This window comes from Cetorhinus maximus, chromosome 13 (assembly GCF_964194155.1).
Source record: "Cetorhinus maximus chromosome 13, sCetMax3.hap1.1, whole genome shotgun sequence".
NCBI classification, from domain to species: Eukaryota; Metazoa; Chordata; class Chondrichthyes; order Lamniformes; family Cetorhinidae; genus Cetorhinus; species Cetorhinus maximus.
Genome location: NC_135891.1, coordinates 6875224 through 6897587, shown reverse-complemented (window position 1 = coordinate 6897587; position 22364 = coordinate 6875224). Strand labels below are relative to the sequence as shown.

At 47.7% G+C, this 22364-nt stretch overlaps 1 pseudogene; it reads right to left on the bottom strand.

The window, feature by feature from the left end:
- Positions 1-161: 161 nt before the first annotated feature.
- Positions 162-13235, bottom strand: LOC144689117 (uncharacterized; annotated as a pseudogene).
- Positions 13236-22364: the final 9129 nt, after the last annotated feature.

The following is a 22364-nucleotide window of genomic DNA, read 5'->3' as shown; positions in this document are numbered from 1 at the left end:
ATTTCTACCTTTTTGCTTAGAGTTTTGTCTTAATCTGTCTTTACAATGTTGTATAATGTGCCCATTACAATGGCAGGAGAAACATTCAATTCTTTTAATCTGTTGTTTATTTGCAGGCTGTCTGGTTCCATTTCTGCCATTATTAATGTGGGTTTTCTATGTTAACCCATTGTTTTTTGCTGGTCTGTTGATAGTGGCTGTTTCGCGCCTTTCTGTGGAGCCCTGCACTTCCGCACCATTTCTAACCAGTGCTTCCCTCCCGATGTGAAGACAGCGCCATTTTATGCTCCCTTGTTTGCTTCTGAGTCCCTGCCTGTGCTCTCCATTGCGAGCGCCAACTCCAGCACCTTGCTGAAGTCTAAATTCATTTCTGACAATAGTCTTTTTTGAATGGCGTCTTCATTAATCCCACATACTAATCGGTCTCTTAACATGTCGTTAATCGATTCCCGAACTTTCAATGCTCTGTCAGTTGTTTTAAGGCTGCTTCATAGCAAGTTTCTCCAGGGGCATGACACCTCGAATTAAATTTAAAATGCTGCTTTGTTACCGAGGGTTTTGGCCGAAATTGGCTTTTCACAAGGTTTACCAACTCATCAAGGCACTTGGAATCTGGGGCATTTGGTGCCGTCAGACTACGAATTAGGTCGTATGTTTTACTGCCACTGGTCGATAAGAGAATCGCTCCCCTCTTCTCCTCCCCCAATATGTCGTTGGCCAAAAAGACGAATGCAAGGCATTCAATGTAATGTGATCTGATCAAACGGTTCGAGACTGCCAAACTATGGCACGCTGGAGGAGGTAACTCGGACGGCTATGAAGAAGGCTGTACTTGCAATCACCTGCAAGGTACAACTGATTAACTTCCGTTTAATTTCCGCGGCTTTCTTTGCTGTCATTGACTGGTCGTGTTTTGCCTCTTCGCCAGTTGTCATGTTCCTTCTATCGGGTCACTTTGCTCAACGAACATGGTTGCCCGCCTAACTACTGATGAGTGAGTTGGTAATGAAGATGATGCAGATGAAGAGACCATTGTAAGATAAAGCCCATGCTGTTTATTAACATAAGTAATGAAGCACTAGCACAAGTGTCTTCTTCTCAAGCCAAACCCTACCCTAAAACTTCTGATTAAAAATGTAGCTCGCGCTACACAGCAATTGGGTAATACAATCACGTGGTCAATCTACTCACATTCTCTTAAAGGTGTATTGTGCCTCAGATTACCTAGCTACCTTCTTGAACTGCTACAGTCCATGTGGTGTAGGTACGCCCACAGTGCTATTAGAAAGGGAGTTCCAGGATTTTGACCCAGTGACAGTGAAGGAATGGCGATATGTTACCAAGTCAGGATATTGTGTGGCTTGGAGAGGAACTTCCAGGTGGTGGTATTCCCATCTATCTGCTGCCCTTGTCCTTCTAGATGGTCATGGTCATGGGTTTGGAAGGTGCTGCCGAAGGAGCCTTGGTGAATTCCTGCAGTGCATCTTGTAGATGGTATACACTGCTGCTACTGTGCATCGGTGGTGGAGGGAGTGAATATTTGTGGATGTGGTGCCAATCAAGCAGGCTGCTTTGTCCTGGACAGTGTCAAGCTTCTTGAGTGTTGTTGGAGCTGCACTCATCCAGACAAGTGGGGAGCATTCTATTGCACTCCTGACTTGTGCTTTGTAGATGGTGAACAGGCTTTGGAGAGTCATGGGGTGAGTTACTCAATGCAGGATTCCTAGCCTCTGACCTGCTCTTGTAGAGCCACAGTATTTATATGACTAGTTTAGTTCAGTTTCTGGTCAATGGTAACCCCCAGGATGTTGATAGTGGGGGATTCAGTGATGATAATGCTTTGAATGTCAAGGGGCGATGGTTAGACTCTCTCTTGTTTGAGATGGTCATTGCCTGGCACATGTGTGGCACGAATGTTACTTGCCACTTGTCAGCCCAAGCCTGGATGTTGTCCAGGTTGCTGCATTTGGACATGAACTGCTTCAGTATCTGAGGAGTTGCGAATGGTGCTGAACATTGTGCAATCATCAGCGCACATCCTCTCTTCTGACCTTATGATGGAAGGAAGGTCATTGATGAAGCAGTTGAAGAAGGTTGGGCCTAGGACACTACCCTGAGGAACTCCTGCAGTGATGTCCTGGAGCTGAGATGACTGACCGCTAACAACCACAACCATCTTCCTTTATGCTAGGTATGACTCTAATCAGTGGAGCGTTTTCCCCCTGATTCCCATTGACTCCAGTTTTGCTAGGGCTCCTTGATGACACACTCGGTCAAATGCGGCCTTGATGTCAAGGGCAGTCACTTTCACCTTATCTCAGGAGTTTAGCTCTTTGTCCATGTTTGAATCAATGAGGTCAGGAGCTGAGTATTCCTGGCAGAACCCAAACTGAGCATCAGTGAGCAGGTTAATGCTAAGCAAGTGCCGCTTGATTGCACTGTTGATGACTCCTTCCATTACTTTACTGATGATCGATCGTAGACTGATGGGGCAGTAATTGGCTGGGTTGGATTTGTCTTGCTTTTTGTGTACAGGACATACCTGGGCAATTTTCCACATAACCGGGTAGATGCCAGTGTTGTAGCTGTACTGGGACAGCTTGGCTAGGGGCGTGGCAAGTTCCGAAGCACAAGTCTTCAGTACTGTTGCTGGAATATTGTCAGGGCCCATAGCCTTTGCAGTATCCAGTGCCTTCAGCTGTTTCTTGATATCACGTGGAGTGAATCGAATTGGCTGAAGATTGGCACCTGTGATGCTGGGGACCTCCAGAGGAGGCCGAGATGGATCATCCACTCGGCACTTCTGGCTGAAGATTGTAGCAAATGCTTCAGCTTTATCTTTTGCACTGCTGTGCTGGGCTCCTCCATCATTGAGATGGGGATATTTGTGGAGCCTCCTCCTCCAGTTGTTTATTTGTCCACCGCCATTCACAACTGGATGTGGCAGGACTGCAGAGCTTAGATCTGATCCATTGGTTGTGGGATCGCTTAGCTCTGTCTATCACTTGCTGCTTATGCTGTTTGGCACGCAAGTAGTCCTGTGATGTAGCTTCACCAGGTTGACACCTGATTTTTAGGTATGCCTGGTGCTGCTCCTGGCATGCCCTCCATCACTCTTCATTGAACCAGGGTTGATCTCCTGGCTTGATGGTAATGGTCGAGTGGGGGATATGCCAGGCCCTGAGGTTACAGATTATGCTCGAGTACAATTCTGCTGCTGTTGGTGATCCACTGTGACTCGTGGATGCCCAGTCTTAAGTTGCCAAATCTGTTCAAAATCTATCCCATTTAGCACGGTGGTAGTGCCACACATGATGGAGGGTATCCTCAATGTGAAGGCGGGACTTCATCTCCACAATGACTGTGCGGTGGTCACTCCTACCAATACTGTCCTGGACAGATGAATCTGTGGCAGGCAGGTTGGTGAGAATGAGGTCAAGTGTGTTTATCCCTCTTGTTGGTTCCCTCACCACCTGCCGCAGTCTAGCAGCTATGTCATTTAGGACTTGGCCAGCTTGGTCAGTAGTGGTGCTATCAAGCCACTCTTGGTGATGGACATTGAAGTCCCCCACCCAGAGTACAATCTGCGCCCTTTCCACCCTCAGTGCTTCTTCCAAATGGTGTTCAACATGGAGGAGCACTGATTCATCAGCTGAGGGAGGGCGGTACGTGGTAATCAGCAGGAGGTTTCATTGTCCATGTTTGACCTGAGGACATGAGACTTCATGGGGTCTGGAGTCGATGTTGAGGCCTCCCAGGGCAACACCCTCCCAACCGAATACCACTGTGCCACCACCTCTGTTGGGTCTGACCTGCTGGTGGGACAGGACATACCCAGGGATGGTGGAGTCTGGGACATTATCTGTAAGGTATGGTTCCGTGAGGATGACTATGTCAGGCTGTTGCTTGATTAGTCTGTGAGGTGGCTCTCCCAATTTTTGCACAAGCCCTCAGATGTTAGTCAGGAGGACCTTTCTGGGTCTACAGGGCTGAGTTTGCCGTTGTCGTTTCCGGTGCCTAGGTCGATGTCAGAAGAACCGTGTAGAGCAAGCTCCCAAAAACATGTAATAATCTGTTGATTGAGAGATCAATAATGACCAGGGAACCAGGGAGATATGCACTAATCTTTCTCATAAGGCACTTCTGTTTAAAGTCTTACTCAAAATAAACGGCAGCTCAGACAGTGCCACTTTCCTAAAGTGCAGCCATGCGAAAGTCAGACAGAAGATACAACAGACTAGTCCATTCATAGAATTTCAGTGACAACATTTAACAATGTGAAGTGAGTTAGATTACCCTGAGGACATGAAATGTTGTTTGTTGTTCCTTCATACTAATAGAGACAGGGAACATAGAGACTGAGAGTGATAGGGAACACACAGAGACTGAGAGTGACAGGGAACAGGCAGAGACTGAGAGTGACAGGGAACACACAGAGACTGAGAGTGACAGGGAACACACAGAGACTGAGAATGACAGGAAACACACAGAGACTGAGAGTGACAGGGAACAGGCAGAGACTGAGAGTGACAGGGAACACACAGAGACTGAGAGTGACAGGGAACACACAGAGACTGAGAATGACAGGAAACATGCAGAAACTGAGAGTGACAGGGAACAGGCAGAGACTGAGAGTGACAGGGAACACACAGAGACTGAGAGTGACAGGGAACAGGCAGAGACTGAGAGTGACAGGGAACACACAGAAACTGAGAGTGACAGGGAACACACAGAGACTGAGAGTGACAGGGAACAGGCAGAGACTGAGAGTCACAGGGAACACACAGAGACTGAGAGTGACAGGGAACACACAGAGACTGAGAGTGACAGGGAACACACAGAGACTGAAAATGACAGGAAACACACAGAGACTGAGAGTGACAGGAATCACGCTGAGACTGAGAATGACAGGGAACACAGAGACCGAGAGTAACAGGAAGCACACAGAGACCGAGAGTAACAGGAAACACGTAGGGCAGAATCGCCCATGCCCCCTGGCATTGAATGTGTTCTGCAGCATGAGAGGATAATATGGCGAGAAGGCCAAAAGTTGGTTTCAGGACATCATGAAATAGTTTGTGATCGTCCGCTTAGCCTGTCCATGGCAGGCCATGTTTCCCGCCATCGGACGTCGGGAACCTCATTGTAATACATCTGCATATCATTGCACAGTGCAGCCCCGCAGTGTGGGTTAGGAGAATGCCTGCGCCTGAGCTGAGAGCACAGCATGCAGCCCAGTGGACAAAGCTGCTGCCAATCGGTCAGGTGGGGTGGGGCGGAGGTGGATGGGGTTTCGGGCAGCCATGCAGCACACTGAACTCTGGCCATCCAAACAGTGACCAGCATTCTCCAGGATGCATTAAGCGGCTTCAGACTTAACCAAGCTAACCCATGTATCTCTCTTTTTGATCCTGCAGGAGGAGTACATCAGGAACATGGGGCCTGGTGAACTAGCTGTATGGCTCGTGGCGTACAGAGAGCGAAGACAACGGAGAAGAGAGAGACAGAGGTGCCTGTTTGGGCAGAGGGAGGAGCAGCAGCCTCATGAAGAAGGGGTGGCTGTGGGTCCCACACACACTGCTGAAGAGCCACAGTGAGCCGTCGCTGGTCAGTGCCTAGAAAGACCGAGGGTCTATAGACACTGCCTTTCATTCCTGCAGATGACTGAGAACCAGTGTCGCCGAAGACTGTGCATGTCTAGGGAACTGGTTGGTCACATCTGCCAGCTGCTGCAGGATTTGGCGCCACGGGGACATGGAGGGCATCCACTGCCAGTGGCCGTGAAAGTGACTGCAGCGCTCAATTTCTACGCCAGTGGCTCCCTTCAGAGCTCCACAGGTGACCTCCGTGGGATATTACAAGCCTCCACCCACAAATTCATCCATGAGGTCACAGATGCCATCTTCGCGAGGACACTCAACTTTGTGCATTTCGCCCAGGACCAGGAAAGCCAGGATGCAAGAATGATTGGATTTGCCCAGATCTTGGGTTTCCCTTAGGCGTAGGGTGCGATCGACTGCACTCACGTGGCGCCCAGATCTCCGTCGCAACAAGGGGTCAACTATGTTAACTGCAAGGGATTCCATTCGCTGAATGTGCAGCTGGTGTGCAACCATCTCAAACACATCCTGCAGGTCTGCGCACGGCTTCCAGGGAGTGTCCAGAACTCCTACATTCTCAGTTGGTCACAGATCCCTGACATCTGCCAGGGTCCAGAGAGGCTGCAGGGATGGCTCCTAGGGGACAAGGGCAGAGGCCGTGGCTGATGACACCCGTGTGGTGGCCTCAGGCTGCAGCAGAGAGAAGGTATAACCAGGCTCATGCTGCAACTCACAACTTGGTGGAGCAAACCATCACATGCTGAAAATGAGATTCCAGTGCCTGAACCAGTCTGTTGGAGCTCTGCAATATTGTCATAGAGCGTGTCACGCATCGTTGTCACCTGCTGCGCCCTTTACAACCTGGCGCTGCAACGGGGAGAGGAGCTGACTGAGGAGGAGATGGAGGAGCTGGAAATTTCCTCCAATGAGGAGGACATCGACAGTGGCGAGGGTGAGGAGGTCCTCAAAGTTGACAATGATAGCAATAAGAACATAAGAAATAGGAACAGGAGTAGACCATTCGACCCCTCGAGTCTGCTCTGCCATTCAATAAGATCATGGCTGATCTTCTTATGTTTCGATTTCCACATTCCCATCTAACCCCAATAACTTTGTCTAACAAGAATCTATCTACTTCTGCCTTAAAAATATTCAATGACCCCACCTCCACCACCTTCTGAGGCAGAGAGTTCCAAAGTCACACAAGCCTCTGAGAAAAATAATTTCTTCTCATCTCTGTCCTAAAAGGATGACCCCTAATTTTAAAATAGTGCCCCCTAGTCCTGGACTCACCCACAAAAGGAAACATCCTTTCGGCGTCCACCTTGTCGAGGCCATTCAGGATCTTGAATACTTTAATCAAATCACCCCTCACTTTCCTGTCCAACCTTTCCTCATAAGACAACCCACTCATTCCAGGTAACAATCCCGTAAACCTCCTTTGAACTGCCTCCAATGCATTTACATCCTTCCTTAGATAAGGAGCCCAAAACTGCGCGCATTATTCGAGGTGCAGTCTCACCAATGCCCTGTATAACTGAAGCATAACATCCTTACTTTTATTTTCAATCCCTCTCGTAATAAAGGATAACATTCCATTAGCCTTCTTAATTACTTGCTGTACCTGCATACTAACTTTTTGTGACTCATGTACTAGATCCCTCTGCACCTCAGAATTATGCAGCCGTTCTCCATTTAAGTAATACTCTGCTTTTTTGTTCTTCCTGCCAAAGTGAACAACTTCACGTATTCCCATATTAAACTTAATTTTCCAGATCTTTGCCCACTGACTCAACCTATCTATAATCCATCTGCAACCTCCTCATGTCCTCTTCACAACATACTTTCCTACCTATCTTTGTGTCATATGCAAATTTAACTACCATGTCTTCACTCCCCTCATCTAAGTCATTAATGTAAATCGTAATAAGTTGAGGCCCCAGTACAGACCCCTGTGGGACTCCACTCATCACATCCTGTCAATCAGGAAAAGACCCATTTATGCATACTCTCTGCTTTCTGCCAGCCAGCCAATCTTCTACCCATGCTAATATGTTACCACCTACACCACGCGCATTTATTTTCCTTAATAATCTTTCATGTGGCACCTTATCAAATGCCTTGTGAAAATCCAAGTACAGTATGTCTACAGGCTCCTCTTTATCCACTGTGCATGTTAATCCTTCAAAAAGCACCAATAAACTGGTTAAACATGATTTTCTTTCACAAAACCATGCTGACTCTTCCCAATTGCCTTGAGTTCCCAGCTATAACCTTCTTAATGATCAATCCTAATAACTTCCCCATGACAGATGTCAAGCTAACTGGCCTATAGTTTCCTGTTTTCTCCCTCCCTCCCTTCCTGAATAGAGGGGTTATATTTGCTACTTTCCAGTCCGGTGAAACCTTTTCAGAATCTAGCAAATTTTGGAAAATTAACTCCAGCATATCGACTACCTTATTAGCCACCTCTTTTAAGACCCTAGGATATAGTCCATCAGGACCTGGAGACTTGCCGGTCCGCAGCTCCATCAATTTGCTCAGTATCATTTCCCTAGTGATTTCAATTTCACCAAGTTCCTTCCTCCCGTTCATCTCCTGATTTGCAGCTATTGCTGGAATGTTTTTTGTATCCGCTATAGTGAACACAGAAGCAAAATATTTGTTCATTTCTTCTGCCATTTCCTTATTACCTATTATTAACTCCCCCACTGTCACTCTCAAGAGGACCAACACTTGCTTTACTTACTCTTTTCCTTTTAAGTATCTGTAAAAACTCTTACTATCCATTTTTACATCTCCAGCTAGCTTCCTCTCATGCTCTAATTTATTTCTCCTGATTAACCTTTTAGCCATTCCCTGTCGTTCTTCATAATCTGTCCAATCATCTGCCCTGCCACTCACCTTTGTGGAGTTGTACACTTTTCCTTAAGTTTGATGCTTTCCTTAACTTCCTTAGTTAACCACGGATGCTGGGTCCTCTCCTTTGAATTTTTCTTTATGGTTGGAATGTACTTACTCTGAATACTCTGAAATATCCCCTTAAATGTCTGCCACTGCTTCTCTATTCTATCCTCTAGCCTAGTTTCTCAGTTCACTTCAGCTAACTCAACTTTCATCCCTACATAGTTGCCCTTATTTAATTTTAAGATACTAGTCTTAGACCCACTCTTCTCCCTTTCAAACTGGATGTAAAATTCAATCATATTGTGGTCGCTGCTACCTTGGGGTGCCTTTACTCTGAGGTCATTAATTAATCCTGTCATATTACACAATACTAAGTCTAATATAATCGGCTCTCTGGCTGGTTCCAGAACATGCTGCTCTAAGAAACTATCTCAAAAGCATTCTAAGAACTCCTCATCCAGGCTACTATTGCCAATCTGATTTTTCCAGTTTATGTGTAGACTAAAATAACTTATGGTTATTGCCGTCCCTTTATCAGAATCACACAATATTTTCTCTTGAATACTTTGTCCTACACTGTGGCTACTGTTAGGGGGCCTGTAGACCACCAATGACATTTTTTCCCTACTATTCCTCATCTCCACCCAAACTGATTCTATATCCTGATCCCCTGAACCAAGGTCATCCCTAACTATTGCACGAATGCCCTCTTTGATTAACAGTGCTACCCCTCCGCCTTTACCTAGCTTCCTATTCTTCTTGAATGTCATGTACCCTTCAATATTAAGGATCCAATCACCGTCCTCCTGCAGCCACATCTTCATAATTACTATCAGATCATGTTTATTTACTTCAATTTGGACCATCAATTTATTTGCTTTGTTATGAATGCTACGTGCATCCAGATAGGGCTGAAACCTGGAGGGCCCCGGCCTGCTTTCGGGGTCCTGCTGTGTGGCAGTGGCACCCTCCTTGGTCTATGGAGCTGGAGCTGCTGGAGTCACAGGAAGAGGGGATTCGAATGGCCTGGACACTCCTGGAGTCATCTGAATGGATGGCCCTGGGGGGGATACACCTACTGATCCTCCTCCCTATGGGTGCCTGAGGACCCCAGCTGACTCCTTGAGGTGATGGGGTGGCTGGAGTGAAATCGAACTACCCCCCATCCCTCCCGCGTACACAATGCTGGAGGCCAACTATGGCATCGACGATGGAGTTAAGCCCGCACAGCAGTGCAGGAGCGATGTCCTAGACCAAGGTCTCCATGGCGGCCGCCATCCTACCAGTGTTGACCTCGGTGCGTTGCAATGCCGGCGTTATCACCTCAGCCTGAAGGCGGATGGACTCCTCCTTCGTGCCTTGAAATCCGAGGAGTGCAGCGGACATCCCTTCCTGATATTCCCAAGTTTGCCTTTGCAGCTCCAGCAACTGTGAGATGACCCAATCCAAAGGCTCCTCATCTGACTCGGACTCAGCAACGTTCTGACCTCCATCAGTCCTCCGAGTGCCGGGAACCTGGGAAGTCCCTGCTTCCCCTGCTGTGGATCAGAAAGTGTGATGTGGACACCAGATTGTGACCCTGAGGTCACTCTAAAGCTAGGCCCCACCGAGGTGTGTGTCTCTGCGCTGGTGGAGGGTGTGGGTGAGCGCTGTGACAGGTCTTCAGGGAGAGTTTCAGTGGATTCCTCTTCTGAGCTTCCCTTGGGGCTTGATTGTTGGCCCTAGGCCGTGGACTCCCTCAGTTGTTTCCCAGATGTGCCTGCGAAAACAAGGAGAGATAATTAGTGCGTGGCAGTGGCCTGTGAAACAGGGCACATCACTCACAGCATGGTTATCTAATCGATGTTGCACTACTGGATCCTCACTTGGTAGAGCAGCGCCGACCTCACCGTCAGCACAAGGAAGGTTCAGATCCTCGCCTACCAGCTGGATGGCTCTGTTTTCAAAGTTCATGAGGACCTTGATTTCAGGCTTTCCTCCACCGGTAAGCGACCTCTCCCTCTTGTGTGTCAGCTTGTCCTGCATGCATAGGGATGGAGAGAGTGTAAGCAGGATGCCTGCCAGGCCAGATGATAAGTATGCCTGGCATGTGTGGGTGGTGAGTGGACGGGATGAGGACAATGACGGTGAGTGTGAGAGAGTGAATGGTGATGTCCCGTGAACTGGCAGTGAGCGAGATCCCTGTGGATGTGTGATGGGCTTGTGAGTGTGTGAGTTGAGAGTGATGAGAGGAGTGACTTACCCTGCCGGAATGGAGAAGATCATTCACCCTCTTGTGGCACTGGGTGGCTGTCCTCTTTTGTAGTTGACGCTGACCATCGCTGCCACCGCCTCCCAAGCCAGATTAGTGATGTTGCTGTCCATCCTGCAGCCAGAGCGGGTGTAGAGGACATCCCGGTAAGCCTCCACGGCGTCCAAAAGGCACTCGAGGGATGTGCCATTGAACCTGGGGGCTGCAGTCTTCTTACCTTTCGGGGCCATGTCTTGTGTGCAGCTGTCCTGGGCTGGAAGCACTGAGAGGTGAGCGTGTGACCGAGCGCCCTGATGTCATCGCGCACTCACGCCATGTTCCGGTCGGCGGGCATGCTGGTGAGTCAGCAGCTCACCTACCGACAATTTAGAGGCCGATTAAAACCATTAAAGTATTAATTAAGAGAGATTTCTCGCTGGCCCTCCAACCTTATAGTTGGTGGGTGGTGAATCGGCCAGGTGGCCTTGGCGTTTTCGAGGAAACCTCATCCATGGGCGGGATGGGGTTTCCAATATTCATTTTTTAAAAATGTTTTGGCATAATGTTTATTATGTATATTTTCATGTGAGTGAGTCCCAAGTGGGGACATTTTTCCCGGAATTTCCAACCCTGTATTTTTGAGTTTAAAATTCTTCAGCTCCCTGAGGCAGTTCAGGGAGGTTTCACTCCACACTCCCTCGTGCCCACACTGACTTCAGCGCCCACCCTCCTCCCACTCCTCCACCCCGACAGTGCTGAGCCTTTCAGTGCACGTTTCACACTAAGTTAATTGGTCAGGCAGTGTGAAATCGCGGCCGGGGGCCGATCATGGGTGGTGGACCATTTCCCGGCTGCTCCCAGGCCTGCCCGCCACGCCCGCCCACCACGCCCGCCCGCCACGCCCACCTGCCACCCCGCCTGACGACCCGAAAACCCTGCCCATAGAGACCAAGAGTGACTGGAAATACGTGGTGACTGCGAGTGACTGGTACATACGGAGACCGAGAGTGACAAACTCCACAAGGATCCCCCACTGACTCTTGGAAATAGCCGGAGGCCTAGAAGCTAAGCACTGCTGTGACTTTCAGAGCCACTGGTATGGAGTGTCCACCCACACAGTCGGAGCTGATCTCAGGCCCAATAATATGACAAATGGAGGTCACTGTCTCCCGGGAGAGGCGGAACCTCCTTCGGCACTGTACCTCAGACATATTGAGGTAGCTGCATCGCTGCCTGTAAACCCTGGGAGCAGGATAGTGACATCATCTGCAGCGCTTTCTGCCTTGGATTTCCTCTTGGCCCTCTGCCCCTTGTGCCTGCGCCTCTTCCCCAAAAGGTCCCTCCCTTGGAAGCTGCACTGGGAGCCCTGGCCTCCTCTCCCTTCTGCCCCTCTCTCCCTCCTCAGAAGGGGTGCCTCCAGCGGAGACCACAATCCCCATTCCCAGGGTTACAGGAGGCTGTCTGATACCTGGAAGTGTCCTGTTATGTTCCTTCTCTGTTGGGTCGCTTTGCTCAGTGAATACTGTTGCACGCCTGGTGAGTGAACAAGATACTGCCGATGCAGAGACCAGTGTAAGATGAAACACGCGCTGTTTATTAACACAAGTCACAGAGCACTAACACAATGTGTGCTTCTCCAGCCAGACCCTATTCTAAACTACTGATTAACAATGTAGCCAGCACTACACAGCAATTGGGTAATACAATCACATGATCAACCTGCTCACATTCTCTTAAAGGTGTATCGCACCTCAGATTACCACATCCCTCCCCCTCTACTCGAAGTTACAAATTACAATCTTTACAATATATTAGCTCTTTACATAAATAAACTGTTTACAAATTCATTCTCTCTGGAGGCTTCTTCAAACATGTCGAACGTCGTAGCTCTATGACTTCGGATGGTTTATCGGAGGCCTCCCTCTCAGGAGCTATCTGTCCACTAGGCTCCCCAGCAAGAACCTGTAAGTTTGTTCCTTTGACTTTCTCAGGCTCAACGGATCCTACAGGCACTTCCAAACCGAGGGGAGTTCCTTCCACATGGGGCGTCGATTCTAATGGGAATGTTTTCACCCTCTTTTGGGCCCAATCGCATGCACTCCTGCTGCCCCTCCTCTCCAAGTTCAACAATATGAAGTCAACTGTCAGGAAGGCTCTAAAAATCAGGATGTTGGGCCAGGCTAAATTCAACACGATCTGATCAGCTTCCTGTTGTATAAAAATAAAATACATTTTTCAGGGCCTTCGTAGTAATTCTCTTTTTTCTTCCTACGTGTCTTCATTTGATGGGTTCTCTGCTTGTCAGCGCTGACTTTAATCTTGCCTTTCTTTTCAATCTCCTTGTTGGCCAAACTAGGCTCAGGTATGAGCTCAATTTGAGTGAACTCAGTGGTTGAGTCTTCCAGCATCTCCTCACCTGTCAGCTCCATTGAAAACTCTTGGGTCTCTACTTTTAAAGCTTCTTGGCCTCCACGTAGCTGATTCTTCAGCTCTTCCATTTCTTTTTCATATTTGCTAGTTGTTTCCTGGAGAATTACGTATTGTTGTGCTTTCTCGGCTAATTTATTCTTCATCTCAGCCAGAAACATGCGCAATTCTTCCTCACGCCTTTTCAGTGGTACAGATTGGGACTTGAGGGAATCTTGCAATATGTCCTGACGTGTCACCTCTCCGAGTTCCTTTTGTTGAGTCTTTACATGCTCCTTTTTCCAAACAGCAATATTTCCAGCTTCTGGCTGAGATCTCAGTGGTCTCTCAAGATTAATCTCTCTTAACCAGTTCCTTCTGCGGAGACTCGGTCCTCTGCCTGCTATCACTATCAGGAGTAGATTAACAGACCGATTTCCAAACTGTACTGGAACCTTGCATATATTTCTTACTCATGTGTCTTCACCAATACACATCTTTAATTTAGCATCTTCATTTTCAAGATTTAGTGCGTGGTCTCCTGTATTCAGGTATTTGAATGTATGTTCCCCTTTGTGGATGCCCCTGTATCCATCTCCATTCGGGTGGGTTTCCCCTTGACTTCCACTGTCACGTAGATTGGCTCTGTCTTACCCATTTTTAAGCTGTGTAGTGAGCAAATATCTCACTCTAACAAAAAGTGCTGGAAAAACTCAGCAGGTCTAACAGCATCTGTGGAGAGAAAGGCAGAGTTAATGTTTTAAGTCCGTATGACTCTTCTTCAGAGCTCCGGAGAAGAGTCATACGGACTTGAAACGTTAACTCTGTTTTACTCTCCACAGACGCTGTTAGACCTGCTGAGTTTTTCCAGTACCTTTTGTTTTTGTTTCAGATTTCCAGCATCCGCAGTATTTTGCTTTTAGCCAAATATCTGACTCTGTTTCTTCTGGTTCCTCTATTATGTGGATTTCACGATTTCGAACTTTTTGCTTAAAGTTTTGTCTTAATCTGTCTTTACCATATTGCATAATGTGCCCATTACAGGGGCAGGAGAAACACTCGATTCTTTTAAATTGTTGTTCATTTGCAGGCTGTCTGGTTCTATTTCTGCCATTGTTAATGTGAGTTTTCTCTGTTAACCCATTGTTTTTTGCTGGTCTGTTGATAGTGGCTGTTTCACGCCTTTCTGTGGAGCCCTGCACTTCCGCACCATTTCTAACCAGTGCTTCCCTCCCGATGTGAAGGCAGCGCCATTTTGTGCTCCCTTGGTTGTTTCTGAGTCCCTGCCTGTGCTCTCCATTGTGAGCGCCAACTCCAGCACCTTGCTGAAGTCATTTCTGACAACAGCCTTTTTTGAATGGCATCTTCATTAATCTGCTGACCCTTTTTATCCCACCCTTGGATAAGGTTTTGCAAAAAGTGGGCTGCCCACATGCCTGTTTTGCCTGTGAGATGAGCACAAAATCGCGCGGGCAACTTAAAACTGCAATCGCCTTTATAATAGCCTATTAACTGATGGCGGGCGCAGCTCCGACACCCACACGTAGCCGCCAATCTGAATATAGCTCGCGTGAGGGATGATGTCAGGACTCTCGCCCAACGTCATCTCGCACTATTTCACTGCCGATCAGGTCGGGCACATACCCAGCTGTGAGGCATAAAATCCTGCCCACAGACTGTGAGAGTGACAGGGAACACAGAGAAACTGAGAGTGACAGGAAACACACGGTGTCAGAGTGACTGGGAACATAGAGAGACTGAGAGTGACTGGGAACATAGAGAGACTGAGCGTGACTGGGAACACACGGTGACAGAGAGTGACTGGAAACACACGGTGACAGTGAGTGACTGGAAACACATGCTGACAGAGAGTGACTGGAAACACACGGTAACAGAGAGTGACAGAAAACACAAGCTGACAGATAGTGACTGGAAACACACGCAGACAGAGAGTGACTGGGAACACACGGTGACCGAGAGTGACAGAAAAAAACGCTGACAGAGAGTGACTGGAAACATACAGAGACAGAGAGTGACTGGGAACACACGGTGGCAGAGAGTGACAGAAAACACACGCAGACAGAGAGTGACTGGGAACACACGCAGACAGAGAGTGACTGGAAACACACAGAGACCAAGAGTGACTGGAAACACACAGAGACCGAGAGTGACTGGAAACACACAGTGACCGAGAGTGACAGAAAACACACGCTGACAGATGGTGACTGGAAACACACGGTGACAGAGAGTGACTGGGAACACGCAGTGACCGAGAGTGACAGAAAACACACGCTGACAGATGGTGACTGGAAACACACGGTAACAGAGAGTGACTGGGAACACACAGTGACAGAGAGTGACTGGAAACACACGCTGACCGAGAGTGACTGGGAACACACGGTAACAGAGAGTGACTGGGAACACACAGAGACCGAGAGTGACTGGAAACACACGGTGACCGAGAGTGACTGGGAACACACGGTGACAGTGAGTGACTGGGAACACACGGTGACAGAGAGTGACTGGGAACACACGGTGACAGAGAGTGACTGGGAACACACGGTGACAGAGAGTGACTGGGAACACACGGTGACAGTGAGTGACTGGGAACACACGGTGACAGAGAGTGACTGGGAACACACAGTGACCGAGAGTGACTGGGAACACACAGTTACAGAGAGTGACTGGAAACACACGGTGACAGAGAGTGACTGGGAACACACAGTGACAGAGAGTGACTGGAAACACACAGAGACAGAGAGTAACTGGAAACACACAGAGACCGAGAGTGACAGGAAACACACAGAGACCGAGAGTGACAGGAAACACACAGAGACCGAGAGTGACAGGAAACACACAGAGAGCGAGAGTGACTGGAAACACACAGAGACCGAGAGTGGCTGGGAACACACGGAGACCGAGCGTGACTGGGAACACACAGAGACCGAGAGTGACTGGAAACACACAGAGACCGAGAGTGGCTGGGAACACACGGAGACCGAGCGTGACTGGGAACACACAGAGACCGAGAGTGACTGGGAACACACAGAGACTGAGAGTGACTGGGAACACACAGAGACTGAGAGTGACTGGGAACACACAGAGACCGAGAGTGACAGGAAACACACGGAGACCGAGAGTGACAGGAAACACACAGAGACCGAGAGTGACTGGGAACACACAGAGACCGAGAGTGACTGGGAACACACAGAGACCGAGAGTGACTGGGAACACACAGAGACCGAGAGTGGCTAAGAACACACAAAGACCGAGAGTGACTGGGAACACACAGAGACCGAGAGTGACTGGGAACACACAGAGACCGAGAGTGGCTGGGAACACACAGAGACCGAGAGTGACTGGAAACACACAGAGAGACCGAGCGTGACTGGGAACACACAGAGACCGAGAGTGACTGGGAACACACAGACCAGGAAGCAAGTCTTTCTTTCCTTACTCAGCAGAACTAGGTTTATGACGTTCGCTCCGAGATTGGAGTATTTCCACTCAGTGTGCTGTCACTCACACTGCTGTGTGGGATCTGTTATTTAGGGCAGTGTTTCACTCCAACTATTGACCTTTTAGGAATGAGACTGTGCATTCCATGATGTACCAAGGTGCTACCTTGATCAATCTTTTGGTGGATAAATTATTTCATTGAATCCCAGTTTTTGATGCAACTCAATCAAAACAAGACTTCTATTTGTGGAGAATCTTTAATAAGACATCATTTCCCTATTCCAATGTTCTCCTGGGTGGGCTCTCACCTTCCAACCTCTCTAAACTTGAGCTCATCCAAAACTCTTCTCCATGTCCTAACTCACACCAAGTCGCATTCCCCCCATCGCCCCTGTGCTCACTGACCTACATTTGCTTCCAGTCAAGCAATGCCTTGATTTTAAAATTCCTGCTTTCAAATCCCTCCATGGCCTCAGCCTTCCCTATCTCTGTTGCTCTACAACCCTCTCCACTCCTCCAATTCCAGCCCCTTTCATTTGTCTTTGTGGCCATGCTTTCAGCTGCCAGGGTCCTTAGCTCTAGAATTCCCTCCCTAAACCTCTCCATCTCTCTCTCCTCCTTTAAGTCATCGTTGCCATCCTTCCATCTACATGACATGATGGGCATGCGGCAAACCCTCCTTTAAGACACTCCTGATAACCTACCTCTTTGATCAAGCTTTTGGTCTTCGGTCCACATGTAACTCGGTGTCACGTTTTGTTTGATAATGTTCCTGTGAAATGTCCTGAGATGTTTCATTAACTTAAAGGTGCTAAATAAATACAAGTGGTTGTCGTTGAAAAGCATTGTTTATGGAGCAAGAAGTGGGAGAGGCCATAGGCGAGGATAACCTTTGCAGAAAGGGGGACGGGTAGTAAAGTGGTGAAGTTGAGATCCCAGAGAGCAGGGCAGTGGTGGCTGAGGGTGAGGGGTGGAGTGGTGGAGGGGTGGAGGGGTGGGGGAGAGGGGTGGAGGGGTGGGGGAGAGGGGTTGGAGAGTGTTGAACATTGATAGGGATGTTCGGGGTGCACGCAGGAAAGCAAAGTGAAGCTGATTTGAAGTAGATTTTTTCTCATTCACAGGATGTGGGCTTCACTGGCTGGGCCGGTATTTATTTCCTATCCCTAGTTGCCCTTGAGAAGGTGGTGGTGAGCCGCCTTCTTGAACCACTGCAGTTCCTGTGGTGTAGGTACACCCACAGTGCTGTTAGGGAGGGAGCTCCAGGATTTTGATCCAGCGACAGTGAAGGAACAGTGATGTAGTTCAAGTCAGGGTGGAGAGTGTCTTGGAGAGGAACTTCCAGGTGGTGGTGTTCCCATCTATCTGCTGTCTTTGTCCTTCTAAGCGGTAGAGGTCACAGGTTTGGAAGATGCTGTCTAAGGAGACTTGGTGAATTCCTGCAGTGCATCTTGTAGATGGTACACACTGCTGCTACTGTGTGTCAGTGGTGGAGGGAGTGAATGTTTGTGGATGGGGTGCCGATCGAGCGGGGGCTGCTTTGTCCTGGATGGTGTCAAGCTTCTTGAGTGTTGTGGGAGCTGCACTCATTCAGGCAAGTGGAGAGTATTCCATCACACTCCTGACTTGTGCCTTATAGTTGGTGGACAGGCTTTGGGGAGTCAGGGGGTGAGTTACTTGTCGCAGGATTCCTAGCATCTGACCTGGTCTTGTAACCATAGTATTTATATGGCTAGTCCAGTTCAGTTTTTGTGCAGATGTATGATGGGAAGTGAGACTGGGAAAGATTACAGGGATCGGGGATGGTTTGTGGGTGGTGTGGTATGGCTATGGCAAAGTTTTGAAGAAGGAGCACATTGATTCAGTGGATGGTGTTATGATGTACCTTTAAAGGGGCATATCTAAAACTGCTGTCCACCACTATCCACCAAATGACAGAATGTGAAGTATATTCCCATGTGTTCTGTAGACAGAACAGAGCAGCAGTCCTACAGGTTAGACATGTTTATGTAACCTCCCAGTTATCATTGTATATATACATATATATATATAGTATTATCTTCAAATAAAAAAAGCTATATTATTGCTCTACCATTCATTGTTTTATGCTTGGTAGATTTGTGCTGAATAGACAGGGAGCCAGTGGGACTGGACTAGGAGAATAATGATGAATGGGTAAGACATTGGGCAGGCTGCAGTGTTCTGAATGAATTAAACATTGGGTTGACTGCACGGAGGAGGCCAGAGATTCCAAATCAGCACAGGGGTCGAATTGTTCATCAGTGCAGATCTTTATATCATTGCTTTCTCTTTTCTCTTTTTCTAAAAAAAAAGCATACTTCCACCAGTTGTATGGTGAGAAATTGCACCGCTGCATGTGATGGGCAGCCAGCAGGTCTCAGCTGCAATGCCAGTTTGTGTCTGTGCTCCCAAGGTTGGGAGAGGGACGATCAATTAGAGTTTCCCTCGAAACCTGATGAAAAGTAGAGCTGTGTGGATACCAGGTGAGAACATGTTCAAACTGAGTTGTGATGCCAGTATGAGCATCTCTTGATGGTTACAGGTTGAGCTTAAATATGAAGGATGGCCGTGTGGGTGACATATCAGAGAGCCAATAGGATCTGAATGTATGAGTCAGCACATCCAGGAGGAAAGAACTTTCATTCATATTGCATCTTTCACATCCTACGGACATCCCAAAGCACTTTGCAGCCAATGAAATGCTTTTGAAGTGCAGTCTGTACCCATGGCAGCCAATTTGCAAAGTCTCACAAGCAACAAGTGGGATGGGTCATCGGTTGATCTGCTTTCATAGAGGGATGAATGTAGGGCACCTGGAAATGGCTCTACTAGTCTCCAATGGAAGCCGTGAAATTTCTAACATCCACCCCAGAATCCTAGCAACATATCATCCGACAGATAGCATCTCCAACAGGTCAGTGCTCCATCAGTACCGCACTGAAGAGTCAACCTGGATTACATGCTAAAGTCGTCCAGCGGGACTTGAACCCAGGATCTTCTGGCAGAGACAAGAATGCTATCAACTGAGACAAGTTAAAGTGGAGTGGGGTAAAGGGGAATTTTTTTTTAATGTATTAGACATATATTACTGCTCTGGCATTAAAACATTACAATGATTCTATTTTACGATAAATAGAAGTTGAGAAAATAGTATTTATAGAATCCTCTTCATGACTTCAGAATGTCCCAAAGCACTTTGCAGCCATGAAGTACTTTTGAAGTGTAGTCACTGTTGTAATGTAGAAACTGTGGCAGGCAACTTACACAAAGCGTGCTCCCACTAACAGCAATAATAATCAGATAATCTCTTTTAGTGATGTTGGTTAAAGGATAAATATTGGCCAGGATACCAGGCAAGCCTCCCCTTCCCTAGAGCATAAGAACATAAGAAATAGGAACAGGAGTAGGCCATTCATCCCCTCAAGCCTGCTCTACCATTCAATGAGATCATGGCTGATCCACTTCAACACCATTTTCCTCCACTATCTCCATATCCCTTGATGTTTTTAATATGTAGAAATCTATCGATCTCAGTCGTGAACATACTCAATGACTGAGCCTCCACAGCCCTCTGGAGCAGAGAATTCAGAAGGTTCACCATCCTCAGTGAAGAAATTCCTCCTCATCTTAGTCCTAAATGACGTACCCCTAATTCTGAAACTGTGTTCCTTGTTCCGCAGGCCAGGGAAAACATCCTTCCTGCATCTACCCTGTCGAGCCCTGGAAAAATGCTGTATGTTTGAATGAGATCACCTCTCATTCTTCTAAACCCCAGAGAATAAAGGCAACAGTCTATTTAATCATTCCTCGTAGGACAATCCCTCCACCCCAGGGATCAGTTTGATGAACCTTTGTTGCGCACCCTCTTTGGCAAGTATATCCTCCCTTACGCAAGGAAACCCGATCGGACACGAAACGGCGCGAGGTGACATCAGGAGAGTGTCCCGACCTCATCCCATACTTGCACGATATTCTGGTCGACAGGCGTGCACAAAGGTCGGAATCACACCCACCGACAATTAAGAGGCCAATTAGTGTAATTAAAGTTGGAATTTTCTCCGATTTCCTTACGGTTGGCGGACAGGCGAATCAGCCAGGCAGACTTTGCATTTTTCATGAAGCCTTATCCAAGGGCGGGATGAGGTTTCCGTTATTAAATTAAAAAATTAAAATCTATGGATTTTACCATGTATACGTTCAGGTGACCAATTGTGATGCTTGGACATTTTTTTCCCTGATTTTAAAAGCTTTATTTAATTGTTTTCAAGCCTTCGTTCGGCGCCCTGAGGCAGCTCTCTATCTTCAGTGAGCTTCCATTCAGAGCTCACCCACCGCCCGCGCCCGGGTTTATGTCAGCGCCACCCCCTCCTCCCGCCCCCCCTACCCCGGCAGCACTGAGCATTTTCAGCGTGTGCTTCGCGCTGGCTGACCAGGCTAAAAATCGCAGCCAGGGGTCGATCGTGGGCAGCAGTCCATTCACCCAGCTGATCCCGCACCCACCAATCACACCCACCCACCCACCTAAAAATCCTGCCTCAAAACTGCACACAATACTCCAGGTGCGGCCTCACCAAGGCTCGATATAAATGCAGCAAGATATCTTTACTCCTGTACCCAAACCCTCTTGTAATAAAGGCCAACATACCATTTGCCTTCCTAATTTGCTTTCTGTACCTGCCTGTTAGCTCTCAGTGATTCGTGAACAAGTCCCTTTGAATTTCAAAACTTCCCAGCCTCTCACCATTTAAGATATACTCTGTATTCCTGTTTTTCTTACCAAAGTGGATAACTTCACCTTCCTACACATGGTATTCCAAATGTTTGCCCGCTTGCTTAGCCTCCCCAAATCTCCTTGAAGCGTCTTTGCCTCCTCCTCACAACTCTCAATTCCACCCAATTTTGTGTCATCTGCAAACTTGGAAAAATTACATTTAATCCCCACATCCAAATCATCAATATCGATTGTGAATAGCTGGGGCCCAAGCACTGATCCTTGTGGTAGCCGACTAGTCACAACCTGCCAGTCTGAAAATGATCCATTTATTCCTACTCTCTCTCTTCTGTCCATTAGCCAGTTTTCAATCCATGTCAGTATCTTTCCCCCAATTCCATGTGCTCTAATTTTGTTCACTAACCTCTTGCGTGGGATCTTATCAAAAGCTTTCTGAAACGCTAAATATATCACATCCACCTGTTCTCCCTTATCTATTCTGCTAGATACATCCTCAAAGAACTCCATAATTTCCCTTTTATAAACCCATGTTGACTCTGCCCAATACTACCATTATTTTCTAAGTGCCCTGTTATCACATCCTTTGTTATAGATCCTAGCATTTTCCCTACTACTGATGTCAGGCTAACAGGTCTGTAGTTCCCTATTTTCTCTCTCCCTCCTTTCTTAAATAGTGGGGTTACAACTACAATCTTCCAATCTGCAGGAACCATTCTGGAGTCTGCGGAATTTTAAAAGATGACCATCAACTATCGCTATACCCACCTCTTTTCACTACTTCAGAATAGTGCTATAGGATCTTTTACATCCATCTGGAAGGGCAGAAGGAACCTCGGTTTAAAGTCTCATCTGAAAGACAGCATCTCTGATGGTGCAGCTATCCCTCAGTGTGGTTCTGAGGTGTCAGCCTGGATTTTGTGTTCGAATCTCTGGAGTGGGGCTTGAGTCCACACCCACCTGATCCAGAAGCAAGGCTGCTACCCACTGAGCCAAGACCACAGTGTGAGCAGGA